We start from the raw sequence: 18550 nt of genomic DNA, 5'->3' as shown, positions 1-18550 counted from the left end.
ATCTCATGACGACTGCTCCAGGAAAGGAAGACCAAAGGAAGGAAGACCAAGAGCTATACGTTTATTAGAATTAAATCACCAGATTTTTATCAATGTTCTCAGAGTTCTCAAGTGGCAGACAAAGTTCATCATCCATTCTTTAGAGGAGACTGTGTGAGTCAGACCTTCGTGGTGGAATTGCAACCATGAACCCAAACACACATCTAGGTTCTGTATGGGCTTGTTGTTTAAGAAGGAGAGTGCTGCATCAGGCGACATGGCCTCTACAATCACCCCATCTAAATCCAGCTGAGATGGTTTAGGATGAGTTGAAACAGAGAGTGAAGGAAAAGCAGCCAACAAGCACTCCATTCCAGGTGGCAGAGAATTCCAATAGTGTCATCAAAGCTAAATTGAGCTACTTTGCACAATCTACATCCACACACACACACACACACACACACACACACACACACACACACACACACAAGTAAGTGCACCCCTCACATTTAGCAACCACTGTAGTGTATTTTCTCGAGGGACAAATCTATAGAAATAAAACATGGATATATTCTAGAGGAGTCGATGTGCAGCAGTACTGATTTACTGTCCCCTAACAATAACAACATACAAACATTATTGTCTAAATAACTGCCAACTAAAGTGAGTCCACCTCAGTGATAACAGCTGAGTGCTGCAGCATTGCTTTAAAGGTTGCAGAAGCGGAAGGTCCGCTTCGGTTCTCAGACCGTTGTTTTACATGGCTGTCTTCCGAAGCTGCTCACAAACAGTTTGCTGAAGATGATCTGTCCAAGAGCATAAATTACTGCAACCATTTCCTGTGGCCTGCTAAAACTAAGATAAACATGTTTGGCTCAGAAGATGTCCAGCATGTGTGGCGACGCCCTGGTGAGGAGAACCAAGAAAACTGTGTCTTACCTACAGTTAATCGTGGTGGTGGCAACATCACGGTCTGGGGCTGCATAAGTGCTGATGGTTCTGTGGAGCTGCAGTTCATTGAGGGAAACATGGAGTCCAACATGTACATTTTGAAGCAGAACACGAGGAGGATCCCAGCAGCAACCTTTGCAGCTCTGGTGAATTCCATACCCAGGAGGATTAAGGCAGTGCTACATTACAATTACAATGATGATCCTCTATCCTAGCCTGCCCAGGCTTTGTAGCTCCACTGGAAAGGACACTCCAGTGTCGTCTTAAGGCATCGGCACAACGCGGGAAGCAGCAGTCTACCGGTTCTAAGCCGTAGCTCGATTGGCGTAGAGCTTGCCGCCAGGGGCTGCTTTCGATGGTGGGAGAGATCGCCGTGTCTCATTGGACAGCTACCGCCTGCCTCAAGCTGGGCAGCCCCCCAGTCAATAAGGTGCTGTCCCACCATAGCCTGCTTGCTTCACTGGGTGTGTGGAGCTTAGAGAACCATTTTGGCAAGCAGTCTACAAACTCTGCACCAGGCAAGATTCAAAGAAGAAAAAAGAAGACTCCAGCTCTTTATTTTGCAAGCTGGAATGTCAGGACCATGTGTCCTGGAGTCACCACTGACCTGCAGCAGGTCAACGACGCACGAAAGACTGCCATCATTGACAGGGAATTCTCCTGACTGAATGACAATATTGCCTGTCTTCAAGAGACCCGACTGGCTGATAGCGGCACCATCAGGGAAGCCAATTACACTTTCTTCTGGCAAGGAAAGCCCTTGGACGAATCTAGGCAGCACGGTGTCGGCTTCGCTGTAAAGAACACACTCAACGGCAGGTGTCATGAAGACACCCTCGTTCCTACCACTGGCACCAGCTGGATCTCGTCATCACCAGGCATGTGGAACTAGCCAGCGTCCTTCTCACCCGCAGCTACCACAGTGCCGACTGCGACACGGACTACTCCCTTGTGGCCAGCAAGGTACGAATAATACCCAAAAAACTGCACCACGCTAAGAAGGGTCGCCCACGAAAACCCAGAAAAGACACAGCAGTTCATCTGCAAGCTTCATGAGGCTCTCACCAAAGAGACACCTGATGACACCATCGACTTCAAGTGGTCCCACCTCCGAAATGCTGTGTACAACTCCATTACTGCCTACAGGAAGAAGGAGAGCAAAAACACTGACTGGTATGAGGCCAAATGGAAGGAGATGGAGCCCGTGACTGAGGCAAAGAGGAAAGCCCTCCTGGCTTACAAGGCTGCGCCTAGCCCTGGTACATTACAAGCCCTCAGGACTGCCAGAAAAAATGCACAGCAGACCGCTCGCCACTGCGCTAACACCTACTGGCTAAACCTCTGCACCAGTATACAGTTAGCTGCCGAAACCGGGGATGCAAGGGGCATGTTCGAGGGTATCAAGAAGGCAACAGGCCCACCCACCTCCAATATCATCCCACTCAAGTCCAAGACTGGCGAAGTCAGGGAAAACAGCTGCAGCTCTGGGTTGAGCACTATCTTGAGCTGGATGCAACCCAAAACGTCGTCACCGACACCGCCTTAGACGCCATCCCAGACCTGCCAGTCATGGAGGAACTAGACACACCACCCACCCTGGAAGAGCTCAGAAAAGCTATCGACTGCCTTGCTTGTGGGAAGGCCTCTGGGAGTGACGGCATCCCGCCTGAAGTCCTTAAGATCGGGAAACCAGCACTACTCCAACCCCTGCACGAACTTCTCTGCCTCTGTCTTTTCTGGGGACAAGGACACATCCCCCAGGACATGCGAGATGCAAACATTGTCACTTTGTACAAGAACAAAGGAGACCGCAGTGACTGCAACAACTACCGAGGCATATCCCTCCTCAGCATCGTTGGAAAGGCTTCCGCCCGCGCCGCCCTGGCGCGCTTGCAGACCCTAGCCTCCCGTGTCTACCCAGAGTCCCAGTGTGGTTTCCGAGCTAGGACAGCTGCAGGAGAAGTGTCGTGAGCGGCAGATGCCCCTCTACATTGCCTTCATAGACCTTCATAGCCGGAGTGGACTCTTCAGGCTCCTGCAGAAGGTCGGTTGCCCCCCACGACTGCTGGCTGGAGGCCTTCCCAGTCAGCAGCAGAGTGAAGCAAGGCTGTGTCCTTGCGCCGACGCTTTTTGCCATCTTCTTTTCCATGCTCCTCCAATACCTCTTCAAGGACTGCAGCGAGGGCATGTACATCCACACCAGGACTGACGGCAAGCTATTTAACATTGCCCGACTCCGTGCTAAGACCAAAGTCACAGAGGTCCTCATCCGTGAATTGCTCTTCGCCGACGATGCAGCCTTGACATCACACACGGAAGATGGACTGCAGAAACGGGTATGTCAAAACATCAGTAGTTATGGCCAGACTGAACCAGTGTGTTTGGAACAACCACAACCTCACTGAGAAGACCAAACTGCGCATCTACCAGGCCTGCGTGCTCAGCACACTCCTCTACAGCAGCGAGGCATGGACCGCCTACGCGAGTCACGAGAGGAAACTCAACAGCTTCCACCTGAGATGCCTGCAGCGCATTCTGCGTATCAAGTGGCAGGACAAAGTACCCAACACAGAGGTTCTGGAACGCACCGGCATGAACAGCATGTTTTCCATTCTTAGCGAGAGGTGCCTTTGCTGGCTCGGCCATGTTAGGAGAATGGACCCAGGCTACATACCCAAGGACCTGCTGTACGGCGAGCTAGCAGAAGGTTCATGACTGACTGGACGCCCACGTCTGCGATACAAAGATGTCTGCAAAAAGGACATGAAGATGACCAACACCAATGTAAACAACTGGGAGAGCTGTGCTGACGACCTCCCTGCCTGGCGTCTTGCTGTCAGACAGGGTGCTCAGAAAGCTGAGGAGGTGAGAAACACAAACCTCGCTGCAAAGAGAGCCAGGAGGAAGGCAAACCAACAACAGCCTTAGCAAGCATCAGCATTCACCTGCAGCAAGTGCAACAGAGACTGTCACTCCAGGATCGGACTTCTCAGCCACTCGCGAAGGTGCAGATAGGACATCCAAACTGGAAGCTACACCATCGTCTCTCGAAGACGGACAGATGCCAAAGGACACAAAATATGGGGGACATAATAGAGACAAACTTACACTTATAAAGAACATCTTCATTTATATCACCACATTATCTGTGTAAAGCTGCTCTGAGACAATGTACATTATTAAAAGTGCAATACAAATAAACATACATTGAAAATATTCAAACTTTGGACACAGTTTTGACATGTTCACTGAGGGTGGACTCACTTTAGTTAGCAGTTATTTAGACAATAATGTCTGTATGTTTTTATTTTTAGAGGACAGTAAATCAGTACTGATACACAACCTGCACATTGACACTCTTAAATATCCCCAAGTTTTATTTCTATAGTTTTGTCTCTGAGAAGATGCACTACAGTCGCTGCTAAATGTGAAGGTGTACTTACTTTTGTGAGATACTGTGTGTATATATATATATATATATATATATATATATATATATATATATATATATATATATATATATATATATATATACACACACACATACAGCCATACACATTAACTGACAAAAGGCATTAAACTGTGTGAATGTGTGTAGGTACACTCCTGTGTGTGCTGGGTTTCCTCTCAGCTATAACAGTCAGTGTTCTGGACAAAGTGGGAATGAAGCAGCTGGGACTGGATGGAACCATACAGGAGGAGTCACGCAAAGTGGTAATGTGATTTCACCATCATCATTATCCCCACAATCATCATCATCATTATCTTCTCCACCATCACCAGCACCATCTTCACCACTATCATTATCACCACCATCAAGATCACTATCCATAGCATCACCACCATTATCACAATCATCTTTACCATTACTACTATTACTATCATTGTCTTTACCATCATCACCACCATCCCCATCATCGCTACCATCAACATAACCACTATCACCACAATCACCATCACTATCATCACTTAATCACCATCATCACCATCATCGCTACCATTAACACCACTATCACCACAATCACGCAATCACGTGGCAGTGACAAAATACATGAAGCACTTTGGGTTCATCAGAGTCAGAAAGAACCCAGAGCAAACTAGATATTTTATATTGTTCTTCCCTTTGAAGTATAGACCGGAGTTATCCTTTAAACGTAAATTAGATGTAGGACATGCATGTGGGAACAACTGGCTGGATGATCGAGGCGGAGGTCACTGTTGTTGACACCTTTGCTAGCAAAGCAACGTCCTCAGTAGAGGCAACGTCCTTAGTAGAGTTCAGGGATCGAGAGCAACGCCCTCCATAGAGGTCAGAGGCTGGGAAACCCTCTGCTGGGTTCAGGGACGGAGTGACGCTCTTTGTGGAGGTTTGGAGCTGACTCTGGGGCCTGAGGGCGCTCTTAGTGGAGGTCCGAGGTGCTATGGGACCTCGTACCGCTATGGCGCTTTCAGAAGGACTTGGAGGTGACACGTCGCATTTAGGAGAGCTCGGAGGCGAAACGTCACCTTCAGAGGAGCCCGGAGGCGAGACATCGCCTTGAGAGGAGTTTGGAGGCGAGACACCACCTTCAGAGGAGCCCTGAGGCGAGGCGTCGCCTTCAGGGGCACTTGAAAGCGGGATGTCGCCTACAGATGAGCTTGGGGCTGTGGTGTCACCCTTTGAGGAACCTGGGACTGCGACATCACTGTCTGATGGACCTGGAAGTGACCTGTCGCCTTCAGATGGACCTTGGGCTGCGATGGGGCTTGTAAATCAAAACAGCTTTACAGAAATCAACAGTGAAGGTGAATGGTGTTTGTTTATCCCTGATGAGCAGCCATAGAGACTGTGGTGAAGGAAAAACTCCCTTAGATGTTATGAGGAAGAAACCTTGAGAGGAACCAGACTCAAAAGCAAAACCTCATCCTCATTTGGGTGACATCAAGAGTTTGATCATAAATCTTTCAACAATACAGAACACTGGAGAGTGAGAACTAACATGAGCACTGGAGTATAAGATTATAAGTAAATGTTCTTTCTACAGTCTTTGGTATAAAACTAGGAGCTACTGAGCTCAACATTTGTGATCATCACAGATCCAGCATCAGCTTCTCCATGCCAGAGCCTTTAAACACTCCAGGAGGTCCAATGTCAAAACCACACATGTAGCGGGATCCAATTGGCACTGGTACGTCTCTAGATGGTTCGGGATGTTTGCGAGTTCGGCATCTACTTCTTTAAAGTCCATAATCTTCACAAGGTGGGAGGTGACTGGAGCTGGCCAAACCTCAGGATGCCTCGGGATGGGTAGAGAAAGAGAAGCAGTGGAGAGGAATTAGCGTAGCTGCTGTTCATGATATTAACAGCACAAGTTGATAATGTGATGTGATCAGATGTGTGTGTGTGTGTGTGTGTAGAGGGTACAGGATGTGCGACTGCTCTCTCTGCGTTACTGGTTGCTGGTTTTCACCATCATGTTTTTCTACAATGGAATTTTCCCCTTCATTGCTGATGCCAGGTCACCACACACACACACACACACACACACACACACACACATACACACACGATATATGACAAATATGAAGCACTTCAGTACATGCAGATTCCACACATTAAACATATTTTGTGTGTATGTGTGTGTGTGTGTGTGTGTGTGTGTGTGTGTGTGTGTGTGTGTGTGTGCAGTAAGTTTATTCAGGATAAGTATGAGGATACAGTCAGAAGCAGGCGGCCTACATTACAGGTGCTGTGTACGACAGCTCACTGGTGTTATCAGCTGTTGTGGGCATTCTCATAGTGAGTACACACACACACACACACACACACACACACACACACACACACATAGAGAGAGAGAGAGAGAGAGAGTGAACACATTTTACTTTATTAAAACAAAAACGTCCAAGAAAACACTCTCGTGTGTGTGTGTGTGTGTGTGTGTAGGACTATGTGGGACTGCGTGGTGTGTTTGCCCTGTTGTGTGCAGTGTGTACACTTCCTGTGTTTGGGTTGTTGGCTTTCACCTTCGTCCCTCCGCTCATCTCCACCATCTGGCTCGGGATCACCTACTCCTTTGCTGCAGTGAGACACTCTCACACACACACACACACACACACACACACACACACACACACACTCTCTCTCTCTCTCTCTCTCTCTCTCTCTCTCTCTCTCTCTCACACTCACACACACACACAAAACATTGCTCTCAGTGCTAAACCCTTATTAATAGTTTTTAACTTTTAAATTACTACGTTGTGTGTGTGTGTGTGTGTGTGTGTGTGTGTGTGTGTGTTAGGCCAGTATGTGGCCCTCCATCCCCCTGGTGGTTCCACGCTCCACTCTGGGGACAGCGATGGGTTTGGCCACGTCGGTGCAGATGATCGGGACCGGAATGTGTAACCTCATCGTGGGAGAGATCCTGGGAGGGAAGAACAGGTAACACACACAGACACACACACACACACACACACACACACACACACACACACACACACAGATGTAGATGCAGGTGTTTGTGTTTCAGCCATGTTTTATGAATCATTGTATGTATGCATCACAGTGTGTGTGTGTGTGTGTGTGTGTGTGTGTGTGTGTGTGTGTGCAGTGATGCTAAGATTCCCCTGTGGCGATGGCAGCGAATGATGATCTTCATGTTGGCGAACACCATCGGCTGCATCGTCACATCTACTGTACTGAACATCATCGACCGGAGAGAGGTGTATATACACACACACACACACACACACACACACACACACACACACACACATATTTACCCAACCAGCATACACAGTAATCCAGAGGAAGTTGCCATGGCAACCTAAACACCAGCGAGAGCTCGGACTCAGAGGCTGAAGGAACTGGAAGGCTACAGGTCCAGGTGAAGTTGAAGAGATGTTCCCTGACCTTCTGCCTACTCAATGCTGCTAAGAGCATCACTATGGTGTTCAGGTCTGAATATGTTCACAACCTAGCTGCTTCTCTGAAGAAGGTCTTTCAGACTTCTTACACACACACACACACACACACACACACACACACACACACACACACACACACACAAAACGTAGTAATTTAAAAGTTAAAAACTATTAATAAGGGTTTAGCACTGAGAGCAATGTTTTGTGTGTGTGTGTGTGTGTGTGTGTGTGTGTGTGTGTGTGTGTGCAGGGAGGACTGTTAAATAAGATGACAAAGAGGTCGGCATTGCAGAAGCCTGAGGTTCAGACAGACTAAGAGAGACTCATCACTGAGCAGAGCAGACAGAAGAGAGAGACAACACCAACACCTAAACCTGTCTGTCTCTCTCCACCACCACCACCACCATCTGTCTCTCTCCACCACCACCACCTGTCTCTCTCCACCACCACCACCTATCTCTCTCCACCACCACCACATGTCTCTCTCCACTACCACCACCTGTCTCTCTCTCTACCACCACCACCTGTCTCTCTCCACCACCACCACCTGTCTCTCTCCACCAACACCACCTGTCTCTCTCCAACACCTGTCTTTCTCCACCACCACCACCTGTCTTTCTCCACCACCACCACCTGTCTCTCTCCACCACCACCACCTGTCTCTCTCCACCACCACCACTGTCTCTCTCCACCAACACCACCTGTCTCTCTCTACCACCACCACCAGTCTCTCTCTCTACCACCACCACCACCTGTTTCTCTCCACCACCACCACCGGTCTCTCTCAACCACCTGTCTCTCTCCACCACCACCACCACCACCACCACCAGTTTATCTCCACCACTACCAAATGTCTCTCTTGTGTGTGTGTGTGTGTGTGTGTGTGTGTGTGTGTGTGTGTGTGAGATAAAACTCTCAGATTGATTATTTGTTTATAAAAATGTATAGTTTGCCTCAACACTAATGACAGGTTAATTTCAAGGGTAATTTTGTAACGTGTGTGTGTGTGTGTGCGTGTGCTCTCTATGAAGTATTTTCAACCAAAATATTTTATTGTAGAATAAAACTTTCTGACACAAACTGAGCTTCATTCACCCTCATTCACTGCTTGTGTGTGTAGAGTGTGTGTAGTGAAGGTGTAGTAAGTATTGTGTAGTGAATAAGTGTGTTGTGAAGTAAGATATAGTGAGTAAGGTGTAGTGAATAAAATGTGTGTAGTGAGTATAGTGTAGTGAGCAGTAAGGTGTAGTAAGCAGTGTGTGGTGTGTGTGTAGTGAATAAGGTGTGTTGGGGAAGATGTAGTGAGTAGTAAGGAGTAGTGAGAAAGGTGGAGTTCCTATAGTGTAGTGAGTAGTAAGTAAGATGCAGTGATTAAGCTGTAGTGTTTAGTGAGTAAGGTGTAGTGTATAGTGAGTAAGATGTAGTCTATAGTGAGTAAGGTGTAGTGAATAAGTAATGTGTAGAGTGTAGTAAGTAAGGTGTAGTGTATAGTGAGTAAGATGTAGTCTATAGTGAGTAAGGTGTAGTGAATAAGTAAGCTGTAGAGTGTAGTAAGTAAGGTGTGGTGTATAGTGAGTAAGATGTAGTCTATAGTTAGTAAGGTGTAGTGAGTGGGTTGTAGTGAGTAAGGTGTAGTGAATAAGTAAGGTGTATAGTGTAGTGAGTAAGGTGTAGTGAATAAGTAAGCTGTAGAGTGTAGTGAGTAAGGTGTAGTGTGTAGTGAGTAAGATGTAGTGAATAAGTAAGGTGTAGTGAGTAAGATGTAGTCTATAGTTAGTAAGGTGTAGTGAGTAGGTTGTAGTGAGTAAGGTGTAGTGAATAAGTAAGGTGTAGAGTGTAGTGAGTAAGGTGTAGTGAATAAGTAAGCTGTAGAGTGTAGTGAGTAAGGTGTAGTGTAGTGAGTAAGATGTAGTCTATAGTTAGTAGGGTGTAGTGAGTAGGTTGTAGTGAGTAAGGTGTAGTGAATAAGTAATGTGTAGAGTGTAGTGAGTAAGGTGTGGTGAATAAGTAAGCTGTAGAGTGTAGTGAGTAAGGTGTAGTGTGTAGTGAGTAAGATGTAGTGAATAAGTAAGGTGTAGTGAGTAAGATGTAGTCTATAGTTAGTAAGGTGTAGTGAGTAGGTTGTAGTGAGTAAGGTGTAGTGAATAAGTAAGGTGTAGAGTGTAGTGAGAAAGGTGTAGTGAATAAGTAAGCTGTAGAGTGTAGTGAGTAAGGTGTAGTGTGTAGTGAGTAAGATGTAGTGAATAAGTAAGGTGTAGTGAGTAAGATGTAGTCTATAGTTAGTAAGGTGTAGTGAGTGGGTTGTAGTGAGTAAGGTGTAGTGAATAGTAAGGTGTAGAGTGTAGTGAGTAAGGTGTAGTGAATAAGTAAACTGTAGAGTGTAGTGAGTAAGGTGTAGTGTGTAGTGAGTAAGATGTAGTGAATAAGTAAGGTGTAGTGAGTAAGATGTAGTCTATAGTTAGTAAGGTGTAGTGAGTAGGTTGTGGTGAGTAAGGTGTAGTGAATAAGTAAGGTGTAGAGTGTGGTGAGTAAGGTGTAGTGAATAAGTAAGCTGTAGAGTGTGGTGAGTAAGGTGTAGTGTGTAGTGAGTAAGATGTAGTGAATAAGTAAGGTGTAGTGAGTAAGATGTAGTCTATAGTTAGTAAGGTGTGGTGAGTAGGTTGTAGTGAGTAAGGTGTAGTGAATAAGTAAGGTGTAGAGTGTAGTGAGAAAGGTGTAGTGAATAAGTAAGGTGTAGTGTGTGAGTAAGATGTAGTCTATAGTTAGTAAGGTGTAGTGAGTAGGTTGTAGTGAGTAAGGTGTAGTGAATAAGTAAGGTGTAGAGTGTAGTGAGTAAGGTGTAGTGAATAAGTAAGGTGTAGTGTAGTGAGTAAGGTGTAGTGTAGTGAGTAAGATGTAGTCTATAGTTAGTAAGGTGTGGTGAGTAGGTTGTAGTGAGTAAGGTGTAGTGAATAAGTAAGGTGTAGTGAGTAAGGTGTGGTGTGTAGTGAGTAAGGTGTGTGTGTAGTGAATAAGTAATGTGTAGAGTGTAGTGAGTGAGTAAGGTGTAGTGTAGTGAGTAAGGTGTAGTGAATAAGTAAGCTGTAGAGTGTGGTGAGTAAGGTGTAGTGTATAGTGAGTAAGGTGTGTGTGTAGTGAGTAAGGTGTAGTGTATAGTGAGTAAGATGTAGTGAATAAGTAAGGTGTAGTGAGTAAGATGTAGTCTATAGTTAGTAAGGTGTAGTGAGTAGGTTGTAGTGAGTAAGGTGTAGTGAATAAGTAAGCTGTGAGTGTAGTGAGTAAGGTGTAGTGAATAAGTAAACTGTAGAGTGTAGTGAGTAAGGTGTGGTGTGTAGTGAGTAAGATGTAGTGAATAAGTAAGGTGTAGTGAGTAAGATGTAGTCTATAGTTAGTAGGGTGAAGTGAGTGGGTTGTAGTGAGTAAGGTGTAGTGAGTAAGGTGTGTGTGTAGTGAATAAGGTGTAGTGAATAAGTAAGTGTAGAGTGTAGTGAGTAAGGTGTAGTGTGTAGTGAGTAAGGTGTAGTGTATAGTGAGTAAGATGTAGTGAATAAGTGCTGTAGAGTGTAGTAAGTAAGGTGTAGTGAATAAGTAAACTGTAGAGTGTAGTGAGAAAGGTGTAGTGAATAAGGTGTAGTGAGTAAGATGTAGTGAATAAGTAGGTGTAGTGAGTAAGGTGTAGTGAGTAAGATGTAGTCTATAGTTAGTAAGGTGTGGTGAGTAGGTTGTAGTGAGTAAGGTGTAGTGAATAAGTAAGGTGTAGAGTGTAGTGAGAAGGTGTAGTGAATAAGGTGTAGTGAGTAAGGTGTAGTGTGTAGTGAGTAAGATGTAGTGAATAAGTAAGGTGTAGTGAGTAAGATGTAGTCTATAGTTAGTAAGGTGTAGTGAGTAGGTTGTAGTGAGTAAGGTGTAGTGAATAAGTAAGGTGTAGGTGTAGTGAGTAAGGTGTAGTGAATAAGTAAGGTGTAGTGAGTAAGATGTAGTCTATAGTTAGTAAGGTGTAGTGAGTAGGTTGTAGTGAGTAAGGTGTGGTGAATAAGTAAGGTGTAGTGTAGTGAGAAAGGTGTAGTGAATAAGTAAGCTGTAGAGTGTAGTGAATAAGTAAGTGTAGAGTGTAGTGAGTAAGATGTAGTCTATAGTGAGTAAGGTGTAGAGTGTAGTAAGTAAGATGCAGTGATTAAGCTGTAGTGTTTAGTGAGTAAGGTGTAGTGTATAGTGAGTAAGATGTAGTCTATAGTGAGTAAGTGTAGTGAATAAGTAAGCTGTAGAGTGTAGTAAGTAAGGTGTAGTGTATAGTGAGTAAGATGTAGTCTATAGTGAGTAAGGTGTAGTGAATAAGTGGCTGTAGAGTGTAGTAAGTAAGGTGTAGTGTATAGTGAGTAAGATGTAGTCTATAGTTAGTAAGGTGTAGTGAGTAGGTTGTAGTGAGTAAGGTGTAGTGAATAAGTAAGGTGTATAGTGTAGTGAGTAAGGTGTAGTGAATAAGTAAGGTGTGTGTAGTGAATAAGTAAGGTGTAGTGAGTAAGATGTAGTCTATAGTTAGTAAGGTGTAGTGAGTAGGTTGTAGTGAGTAAGGTGTAGTGAATAAGTAAGGTGTAGAGTGTAGTGAGTAAGGTGTAGTGAATAAGTAAGCTGTAGAGTGTAGTGAGTAAGGTGTAGTGTGTAGTGAGTAAGATGTAGTCTATAGTGAGTAAGGTGTGGTGAGTAGGTTGTAGTGAGTAAGGTGTAGTGAATAAGTAAGGTGTAGAGTGTAGTGAGTAAGGTGTGGTGAATAAGTAAGCTGTAGAGTGTAGTGAGTAAGGTGTAGTGTGTAGTGAGTAAGATGTAGTGAATAAGTAAGGTGTAGTGAGTAAGATGTAGTCTATAGTTAGTAAGGTGTAGTGAGTAGGTTGTAGTGAGTAAGGTGTAGTGAATAAGTAAGGTGTAGAGTGTAGTGAGAAAGGTGTAGTGAATAAGTAAGCTGTAGAGTGTAGTGAGTAAGGTGTAGTGTGTAGTGAGTAAGATGTAGTGAATAAGTAAGGTGTAGTGAGTAAGATGTAGTCTATAGTTAGTAAGGTGTAGTGAGTAGGTTGTAGTGAGTAAGGTGTAGTGAGTAGTAAGGTGTAGAGTGTAGTGAGTAAGGTGTAGTGAATAAGTAAACTGTAGAGTGTAGTGAGTAAGGTGTAGTGTGTAGTGAGTAAGATGTAGTGAATAAGTAAGGTGTAGTGAGTAAGATGTAGTCTATAGTTAGTAAGGTGTAGTGAGTGGGTTGTAGTGAGTAAGGTGTAGTGAATAAGTAAGGTGTAGAGTGTAGTGAGTAAGGTGTAGTGAATAAGTAAGCTGTAGAGTGTGGTGAGTAAGGTGTAGTGTGTAGTGAGTAAGATGTAGTGAATAAGTAGGTGTAGTGAGTAAGATGTAGTCTATAGTTAGTAAGGTGTAGTGAGTAGGTTGTAGTGAGTAAGGTGTAGTGAATAAGTAAGGTGTAGAGTGTAGTGAGAAAGGTGTAGTGAATAAGTAAGCTGTAGAGTGTGGTGAGTAAGGTGTAGTGTGTAGTGAGTAAGATGTAGTCTATAGTTAGTAAGGTGTAGTGAGTAGGTTGTAGTGAGTAAGGTGTAGTGAATAAGTAAGGTGTAGAGTGTAGTGAGTAAGGTGTAGTGAATAAGTGCTGTAGAGTGTAGTGAGTAGAGAGTAAGGTGTAGTGTGTAGTGAGTAAGGTGTAGTGAGTAAGGTGTAGAGTGTAGTGAGAAAGGTGTAGTGAGTAAGGTGTAGTGTAGTGAGTAAGGTGTAGTGAGTAGGTTGTAGTGAGTAAGGTGTAGTGAATAAGTAAGGTGTAGAGTGTAGTGAGTAAGGTGTAGTGAGTAAGATGTAGTCTATAGTTAGTAAGGTGTAGTGTAGTGAGTAAGGTGTGTAGTGAATAAGTAAGGTGTAGAGTGTAGTGAGAAAGGTGTAGTGAATAAGTAAGCTGTAGAGTGTGGTGAGTAAGGTGTGGTGTGTAGTGAGTAAGATGTAGTGAATAAGTAAGGTGTAGTGAGTAAGATGTAGTCTATAGTTAGTAAGGTGTAGTGAGTAGGTTGTAGTGAGTAAGGTGTAGTGAATAAGTAAGGTGTAGAGTGTAGTGAGAAAGGTGTAGTGAATAAGTAAGCTGTAGAGTGTAGTGAGTAAGGTGTAGTGTGTAGTGAGTAAGATGTAGTCTATAGTTAGTAAGGTGTGGTGAGTAAGGTGTAGTGTAGTGAGTAAGGTGTAGTGTAGTGAGTAGGTGTAGTGAATAAGGTGTAGTGAGTAGAGAGTAAGGTGTAGTGTAGTGAGTAAGGTGTAGTGTGTAGTGAGTAAGATGTAGTGAATAAGTAAGGTGTAGTGAGTAAGATGTAGTCTATAGTTAGTAAGGTGTAGTGAGTAGGTTGTAGTGAGTAAGGTGTAGTGAATAAGTAAGGTGTAGAGTGTAGTGAGTAAGGTGTAGTGAATAAGTAAGGTGTAGTGAGTAAGATGTAGTCTATAGTTAGTAAGGTGTAGTGAGTAGGTTGTAGTGAGTAAGGTGTAGTGAATAAGTAAGGTGTAGAGTGTAGTGAGAAAGGTGTAGTGAATAAGTAAGCTGTAGAGTGTAGTGAGTAAGGTGTAGTGAGTAGTGAGTAAGATGTAGTCTATAGTTAGTAAGGTGTAGTGAGTAGGTTGTAGTGAGTAAGGTGTAGTGAATAAGTAAGGTGTAGTGAATAAGTAAGGTGTAGAGTGTAGTGAGTAAGGTGTAGTGAATAAGTAAGCTGTAGAGTGTAGTGAGTAAGGTGTAGTGTGTAGTGAGTAAGATGTAGTCTATAGTTAGTAAGGTGTAGTGAGTAAGGTGTAGTGAATAAGTAAGGTGTAGTGTGTAGTGAGTAAGGTGTAGTGAATAAGTAAGGTGTAGAGTGTAGTGAGTAAGATGTAGTCTATAGTTAGTAAGGTGTAGTGAGTAGGTTGTAGTGAGTAAGGTGTAGTGAATAAGTAAGGTGTAGAGTGTAGTGAGTAAGGTGTAGTGTGTAGTGAGAAAGGTGTAGTGAATAAGTAAGCTGTAGAGTGTAGTGAGTAAGGTGTAGTGAGTAAGTTTTAGTGAGTAGTAAGGTGTAGTGAATAAGTAAGGTGTAGTGAGTAGAGAGTAAGGTGTAGTGCGTAAGCTGTAGTGAGTATGGTGTGGTCTAGTGAGTTGTATTGAGTAGTGAATAAGGTGTAGTGATCAGTTTCAAGTAAAGTCAAAAGGGCTTTTATTGTCATTTCTACTATAAACAGTGGTACACAGTAAAAACGAGACAATGTTCCTCCAGAACCCTGGTGCTACACTACACAACAACACAGAGCTACATAAAGTACATAGAGTGCAACCGAGTGCAAAGAGTGCAGACGAAAAACAGTACTGACACACAGACAACTATAAAGACTATAACTGAGAGTAAATATAAACACAATGCAGTGCAGAAAACAGCAGCAGCAGTCAAGAGACGCAAAACAGCATGTAAACAGTGTAATATGGTGAAGTATAAATAATAATAATAAATCATGTTGTGTGTGTGAGGGGTGTGTGGGGTCGTCCACAATACTGTTGGCTTTGCGGATGCAGCGTGTGGTGTAAATGTCCATGATAGAGGGGAGAGAGACTCTGATGATCTTCTCAGCTGTCCTCACTATTCTCTGTAGGGTCTTGTGATCCGAGACGGTGCAGTTCCCAAATCAGGCAGTGATGCAGCTGCTCAAGATGCTCTCAATGGTTCCTCTGTAGAACATGTACAGGATGGGGGAAGGGAGATGAGCTTTCCTCAGGCTTCTCAGGAAGTAGAGACTCTGCTGGGCTTTTTTGGTGATGGAACTGGTGTTGAGTGACCAGGTGAGGTTATCCAGATGAACATCAAGAAATTTGGTGCTCTTGACGATCTCCATTGAGGATCCATCGATGATCAGTGTAGAATGGTCACTCTGTGCTCTCCTGAAGTAAAAAACCGTCACTTTGGTTTTGTCAGCGTTCAGAGACAGGTTGATGGCTCCACACCAGGCTGTTAAATGGTGCACCTCCTCTCTGTATGCCATCGTTCTTGCTGATTAGACCCACCACAGTCGTGTCATCGACAAATTTGACGATGTGGTTCGAGTTGTGCATTGCTACACATTTGTGAGTTAGCAGAGTGAACAGCAGTGGACTGAGCACACAGCCCGGGGGGGCCCCAGTGCTCAGTGTGGTGATGCTGGAGATGCTGTTCCCAATCCGGACTGACTTAGGTCTCCTTGTCCGGAAGTCCAGGATCCAGGTGCAGAGGGAGGTGTTTAGGCCCAGTAGGCTCAACTTCTCAATCAGGTGCTGAGGGATGATTCAATTCAATTCAATTCAATTCATTTTTATTTGTATAGCGCTTTTAACAATTAACATTGTCTCAAAGCAGCTTTACACAGATAATGTGGTGATTAAATGTAAATATGTTCTTTGTAAGTATGTTTGTCCCCGATGAGCAACTGTGGCAAGGAAAAACTCCCCGAGATGGCATAAGGAAGAAACCTTGAGAGGAACCAGACTCAAGAGGGAACCCATCCTCATCTGGGTTGCACCAAATGTCCATTTGAAGCATATATGCAAAGTTGCGGGGTACAGTGATGATGATCAGAAGCAAACTGCACTCCTGAGTCAGTGCAGCAGACTGCTGACACCAACTACAGTCCAATCCGTCCTCAAAAGCACCCGTTCTACTCCGGAATTATATGGAACCACCCAAGGTGTTGATGAGAGACCGTCCCGAGCTGCACAGAAGTGTGAAGATCCATGGAGGAGAGGGCAGGAACAGTGGTCACTGGAGCCTCAGGAGCATGTTTAACTCGACCGAAAGAGAGAGATGATTGTGTTGAATGCTTAGCTAAAGTCAATGAACAGCATTCGTACATATGAGTCTTTGTTGTCCAGGTGGGTGAGGGCCAAATGAAGGGTTGTGGAGATGGCATCGTCCGTGGAGCAGTTTGGACGATACGCAAACTGCATGGGGTTCAGTGAGGGTGGAAACTGGGTCTTAATGTGCCTCATGACGAGCCTCTCAAAGCACTTCATCACGGTGGGTGTCAGAGCGACGGGACAATAGTCATTGAGACAGGAGACAGTACACTTCTTAGGCACGGAACAATAGTCGTTGTCTTGAGGCATGTAGGAACAATGTTGCTGCTCAGGGAGATGTTGAAGATGTCGGCCAAGACATCCGCTAGCTGTTGTACACATTCCCTGAGCCGTGGGTTAACTTTGCATAGAGTTTTTCTCACTTCAGCTGTGGTTAGACAGAGCACCTGGTCACTGGGAGGAGGGGTGGTCTTCCTCGCCTCCACGTTGTTCTGTACCTTGAACCGGGCGTAGAAGTCGTTCAGCTCATCTAGGAGGGAGGTGTCATGGCTACAAGCAAGTGATGTCATCTTGTAGTTTGTGATCGCCTGGATGCCCTGCCACATGCCCCGGTTGTCTCCGCTGTGCTGGAAGTGGTCGTGGATTTTTTTTGTGTGCGCGCTTTGCCTCTCTGATTGTTAGGCGGCAGTGATAGAGGCGGTAGCCGAAAGCACCAGCAAACAGAGTTTAATGACAGTTTTCACAGAGTTACACACAGAGTCCAAACTGAAACAATAACGGACGCTAGAGTGGAGTGAGTGAAGTGTTTATATAGGTGTGTGTACAAGAGACAGGTGTGCAAAATGAGTATGATGGTGATAAGCTCCGAGCGGGCGTGGCGCTCACGGGAAAAGAAGCAGGGTGCTCCCTGACACCACCCCCTCCCCCAGGGGCGGCACCATACGCCCTGATGTATGGGGCACGTCCTGCTGGGCCACCCATGACCGCTCCTCCGGACCATAACCCTCCCAGTCCACCAGGTACTCGAGGCGACCCCCACGCCACCTGGAATCCCGAACCTCCCTCACCGTATACACACCGGGCTGGTCCATGACCTCCGGCTGGGCGGGCGCAGCAGGGCCACCTGGGGGGGGCAAGAGACAGGAGAGGCACAAGGTTTAAGCAAGGACACATGGAAGGTAGGGTGGATATGGTACCTCAGCAGCAGTTCTAGCCGTTAGAACACGTCGTTGACCTTGTCGGCGATTCTGAAGGGCCCAATGAACCAGGGGCTTAGCTTGTGGCAGGGCAGCTTCAGGTCCCTGGTCGACAGCCACACCAGGTCACCGGGACGAAAGCGCGGAGAGTCCAGCTGCCATGCGTCAGCGTGTCGGCGGGTGTTGCGGAGGGCTCAACGCAGCTGGGTGTGTGCTGACTCCCAAACTCTGCTGCTCTCCCGGAACCAGGAATTCACTGCAGGCACGTTGCTGGGCTCATCCGACCAGGAGAACAGGGCGGCTTGAACCCCAGCATGCCCTGGAACGGGGTGAGTCCCGTAGTGTCCTGGCGGAGCGAGTTTTGCATTTTACTCAGCCCATGGCAGAAACCGACACCACTCCCCTTGATCCTGGCCGCAGTAGGTCCTCAAGTAACGGCTTAACTCCTGGATCTTTCGCTCGGCCTGGCTATTGGACTGCGGGTGGTATCCCGACATCAGGTTTACCGACACCCCCAGGAGTTTGAAGAACGCTTTCCAGACCCGGGACGTGAACTGAGGGCCCCGATCTGAGACGATCTCTTCCGGGAGTCTAAAGTTCCGGAACACGTAATGGAACAGGGCTTCCGCTGTCTTGAGGGCCGTAGGCAGGCTCTTCATGGGAACGAAGCAGCAGGCTTTTGAAAATCGGTCCACCACCACTAGGATGC

General features: G+C 45.6%; 1 pseudogene; it reads left to right on the top strand.

The window, feature by feature from the left end:
• The window catches only part of LOC124384263, a 10657-nt pseudogene extending 2385 nt beyond the window's left edge, over window positions 1-8272 (top strand).
• The last annotated feature ends 10278 nt before the right edge of the window (window positions 8273-18550 follow it).

This window comes from Silurus meridionalis, chromosome 4 (assembly GCF_014805685.1).
Source record: "Silurus meridionalis isolate SWU-2019-XX chromosome 4, ASM1480568v1, whole genome shotgun sequence".
Lineage (NCBI taxonomy): Eukaryota > Metazoa > Chordata > Actinopteri > Siluriformes > Siluridae > Silurus > Silurus meridionalis.
The sequence above is the reverse complement of the archived record's forward strand: the minus strand, read 5'-3'. Positions and strand labels throughout refer to the sequence as shown.